The sequence below is a fragment of the Centruroides sculpturatus genome, unplaced genomic scaffold, assembly GCF_000671375.1.
Source record: "Centruroides sculpturatus isolate CEXI.00-Female unplaced genomic scaffold, Cexi_2.0 scaffold929, whole genome shotgun sequence".
Taxonomy (NCBI): Eukaryota; Metazoa; Arthropoda; class Arachnida; order Scorpiones; family Buthidae; genus Centruroides; species Centruroides sculpturatus.
This window is the reverse complement of record NW_019385117.1, coordinates 174,308-179,651: the sequence shown is the minus strand read 5'-3', so window position 1 is coordinate 179,651 and position 5,344 is coordinate 174,308. Positions and strand designations below refer to the sequence as shown.

At 25.8% G+C, this 5,344-nt stretch overlaps 1 long non-coding RNA gene across 1 annotated transcript; it reads right to left on the bottom strand.

Moving 5' to 3' along the window:
- Window positions 1-3,063: 3,063 nt before the first annotated feature.
- On the bottom strand, window positions 3,064-3,990 carry LOC111635005. The gene is made up of 3 exons (XR_002758321.1): window positions 3,868-3,990; window positions 3,396-3,442; window positions 3,064-3,152 (listed from the first exon to the last, which is right to left on the bottom strand). It is a non-coding gene; the product is annotated as an uncharacterized LOC111635005 (long non-coding RNA).
- Window positions 3,991-5,344: the final 1,354 nt, after the last annotated feature.

Below are 5,344 nucleotides of genomic sequence, written 5' to 3'. Positions count from 1 at the left end.
TGAAAAAAAAAAAAAAAAACAAAATTTCTCTCTATTACAAAATATAAGTAACTTATTATCATTAAAAACAAAAACATTTCTTTTTAATGACAAAAATTATTTATATTTTGGAATATTTTGCTCATTATAACCGTTTATTTTACTAAAATATGAAACTTTTTCTTGCCCTCTCTCACTGAATTGGAAAATTTTGAATTGATAAAAGAGAGTGTTTTTATTTAAGACGTAATTGAATTATAGTAGATTCGATCCAACAATTGAATTTAAGTTGAATCGATATCAATATATTATTTGCTCTATATATATTCCATCTTTAATCAATGAAATATAACTAGAAAAGTTCTCTGTTCATCAAAACTAACTTTAAATTCTATACTTTAATTGTATAAATTATAAACTAAAACTAAATAAGATGATTAAAATGCGTAAACAATCATCATCATCATCATCATCTAAATAGATTTTAATGATGATACTACCTGTATAACACTAAATAAAGACTTAAATTTTAATGATGATTATCTGAATTGTAAAGACGATCATTAAGATAATCTCTATTTGATTATAACCTAGATTATAATAAGGATTAATATAAATATCAAGATATAAGATACGATATTCAGGAGCATCGTCACAAATATCAGTAACGATGATTGTAATTATAATTTTATAGAAAGATAAAAAAAATCAATCTATAAAATTTATAATCACAATGTATAAATATAAATAGTTACTGTAGTATTTATATTTTTATATTTATAAATAAGTATAGGTCTATAATTTATTAAAAAAAATATTTCTGTGATTGAATTTCCATACTGCTTGAGTATAAATAAAACATTATATATATATATAAGATAATTACAATATGCATGGAGATATAAAAAATCGAATGTAACAATTTTAAAGTTGACTTCACTTGTCTTCTAATAAATTATTCTGTTAAAATACACTTTTTTTTTTTTCCTCCCGTTACTTTCGTCAATTTGGTTGAATGAAAGACGAAAAACTCTATAAGTTATTTACGTGTATATATACATACAAACATGTCGGTGAGAGAAAATGGGCAACATCACCTTTGACGTTATATTTCAACAGTAACTTAATAACTAATTCATATAGACATGTTTACAATTATTTATTCCGTTTAAATATTAGAATAAAGTATTTGAAATGGTACAATTTATAATATATATAGGCCTATACGATAATGCGTATTAAACAATTGATTTAAATTAATTTATTTTATAAAAATCTAATGAAATTTCTACAAAATAAAACATGAAAAGTTAGATTCTTCATTAAAGAATAGCAATCATTTTATTCTCCATACAAAACAGTCTCAATTTTATATATTTTTAAAGTATTTATTTATTAATAAATATAATTTCAAGAAAATTTAAATTATATTTAGTAAGTTAAGTCCACGTTTTTTAGAGTAAAATCGATTTATTTATAATTTATAATAGTTAGGATGGTATTATAATTAACATTCCATTTCTTCTAATGTTATTTATTACAGTTAACGTATCATTAATCTATAAGCAGAAATAAACATTAAATCTTTAATTAAAATAATTTAAAATAAAATTCTAACTGATAAAAATCGATTTATACGTTTATAAAAATTAAAATATTTTTAAGATAGAAGTCGTGATTAATGTAATTTTCTCACTCGAAACATTATTCATATTTTAACATATAAAACTTATAAATTTTTTCTGAAAAGAAGAATATTTTGTATAGAATTTCTCTTGTTTATATATNTATATATATAAATTTTTTCTTTATTTTTATTCTTCAACTTTTCTCTCTGGAAGCCGCCGGATTAACATAAAGCAGATACTTGTCTCGCATCTACGTAAATTATTCCTAAGGTAAAAAGTATTTATATTCCTCAACGACGAAAGAGTTTTCCTGAAGTTTGTATAACATTTTTTTATAACTAAAAACACTAGACTTGTATACGAAGGTGATTAAAATTGCGTTGAGTAATCGAATCTTCTCTCAGTTGTGTCTGGTTTATTTTTCAATCGACTTCGTCGTTCATGCAAGAAGTAAAAATACACACACACACACACACACACACATCATGTAAAAAAAAAAAAAAAATATATGAATGCAATCTCGAAAACTGAGCCTATCTCTATCTTTTGCTTTTTTACATTTTAAAATATTGGATATTTGTCACTGACTGTAGAATCTTGCCTTTGCCTTGTACCAATTACCACCCCCAACCTTTCTGCTACGTTTAGCAGGAGAGTGAGAATACAAGTATTTCTGTCCCTGCTGATTGTTCCGGGTTGTCTGCCACACCGCCTCTTTGTACGCAATGAAAGAAAAATGATAAACACCTGTGACAGATTGCGAAAGCTGACGTAGGCTCGCTTCAGCAGACACCAGCGATTACTCAGGTATGCTTGGGTTCGAGAGTTAATTCACTTAGGTGGCATGCCTCCTTCACGCCTCCGAATGCGAGAGAAGGGCGCCTGCTTTGCGTTCTTCTAGATTTTGTTTAATTCGATTACTAACTGAGCGAAGCAGTAGCGATCTATGAACCACTAGATAATACTTATATAGGTGTTTTGGTAAGAGGCGCCTTTAAAAATAAAGAATAAAAAATAATAATGTACACTTCTTATAAGAAATTTCACTTCTCTATAAGTCATGAAGAAAAATAAGTACCACTGTCACAGTAAGCATCGATTGTAACACTTATAATCTAGACACTTAACGATATGAACACTTTGATACATTGTTGGAAAAATAAATATGACACGTTTCTTTTTAAAGTATTGCTTTGTAAAGTTATAAATTAACAATATATATATATATATATATATATTTTATATTTATGATAAATGTATATAGTTTATAATTTTCGAAACAATGTAGGAAATTTTTGTGTGAATCATGCATTTCTCGGTGTATAATATTTACACAATTAATACAGATAATTTAATAGATTAATTAATTAATTCTTATTTGTTTTGCGTATAAAATGTTAACGTTTTATTTATTTTATATAATTAATAAATTGCTAACTTAAATATTAATAATATATCGATTATAATTATCAACTTCACTGTCATTATTACAAGTAATGCAATGAAGTGTCATTATCAAGGGGCATCAAGTAGCGAGTAGATCTTCTAGAAATAACAAAACAATCTCTTATATTTATTTAATAAACTAATAAAATTATAAATAAATAAAAATTTAGTTTTACAAAGAAAATATGTCAAAAAATATATATAATTAATTAGCGTAACACTTTTTATTATATTTTGTTTAATTGTTTTCTTTGTAAATATACTTATTTATTTATTTATAATATATTACTAAGCATAACTTTTACCGAAACAAATTCAATTTCAATAGAGTAATAGACTTACAATCGATCTTTCTGTCAAACAGAATTCAGACGTAGCGCTTCATCTTACTGAGAATCATAGTAAAATATTTTATTGATAATAAATGCGGTTTTATATATATATATATAAGTAATATTGTAATTGTTATTATTTAGAAAAATTAGAATAAAAAACGAGTTTTATTTCTTTAAGAATTCACAGAGTTAGTAATAAACAAGCTTGGTTTATGCGGAAAGAATTAATTAATTCAAATGTGGAAAAAGAACACAGCTGAACTATTTAATCACGTTAAAGTTTAAATTTAATTATATTTTAAAACGAAAACTTTAAATTTTTATATCGATAAGTTGACGATAAAGTTGTCGAAGATTATAATCAAATACCGTAATAAATGCAGAAAATATCATAGAATTTTTATAGTTTATAAGACTTTATCACACGTTTCGTATTTTTAACGATTTGTTTTTTTCATAAATATAATATTTTCACTCACTTTTTCACTTCTGTCAACCTGTCTATCAATTGCAAGATTTCTCTAAAAGGAAATGAATTAGAGAATTGAAAGAGTTTTCACGTATTCCATCAATTTTTCCACTCTCAAATTAAAGAACAATTCGTAACAATTTCAATTAATTGTTAATCATTCTACAATACAAATTTCCTACATTTATAATTATTTTTTTCAACAGAGAATTTTAAACAAATCCACAAAGAAAAAATGGGGTGAGATTTATAAACGTGTGTTTACACACGGCATTAAACGATGTGTTAAAATTCCAAAATGATAGAAAAATAATAAAAATGAAGTTGTCAGAATGGACTATCAGTCGACATTTATGTTAAACAGAATGGAAAAGTAGGCTATATATGTGGATGTGCGAATGTCACCTCTTTTCAACCATTCACTTTCACCCTTTAATCCCAAGTGGGTATGAGATTGGGTTGAAAAAAACCCGACCCAGTAATAAAATGAGCTTGGTTTATGCAGGACGAGTTAACTCGAGCGTAGAAACGAATGCAAGACTGCGTCACGGCTATACCTAATAACATTCAATCACAGCGGGTTAGTTTAATTTTGAGATAATTGCTTAGACTGCAGTCATAAATAACAGCAGTCTGATAAGAGCTAGACCCGGAATTAGCAAGATTCCCAAGGTAATAAGTCGACTGCTTTCATTTTCTTTCCCACTTTCTGGCTTTTGTAGACTTTTAAAAGAGAAATCCCGCACGATACAGGAATAAAATTTATCATCCACCTTCCCATTACCTCATTATCAAGTTGGATTTTTAACTGAGACATATGTGAAAGACAAAAGATGTCTTTATTATACACGTCACTACCGTTTTAAACTAACGTTTTCTACCTTATAAACTAGGTAAATTAGTAAATTTTTGGAATTAATAAGTAATAAATTTATTAATTTTATTTAAAAATTAATCGTCTACCAAAAAAACCTCCAGTTTTTTTTTTCTTTTCTTACATTATCAACTGCTGCTCTGGAACATCTCAATAAATTTTGTTCTATATCAAAACTGTGTTAATTAAACTGTGTCATGTATACTTAGATAAGTTGATCTTTAGTTTAAATCTGTATTTTTTTAAACAGTTTTTCTTTTTTTTTTTATACCTTTTTTTTCGAAATTACACGATTTAAATATTCATGAGTAAGAGAAACTGGATACATTAAATTACATTCAGTGTTGAGCTTATATCTGTTTTCATTTACTGTTTTTTTTTTTTTAAATTTAAACGTTCCAGAAATTGTTTCCTCAACCTTTTATTTACTTGGCAATTCGTCTTTTAATTGTAACATTGTTTAAAAGTAAACAATGGGGTTCGCGAACCGCCGCTTGAGAAACTCAGATTATTAAAGTTAATATCACGCTTATTTTTTAAGTATATTTTAAAAAAATAATGTTTTTAGATCAACGATAAAATGTCAAAATAATTAATTAACATATTACAAGCT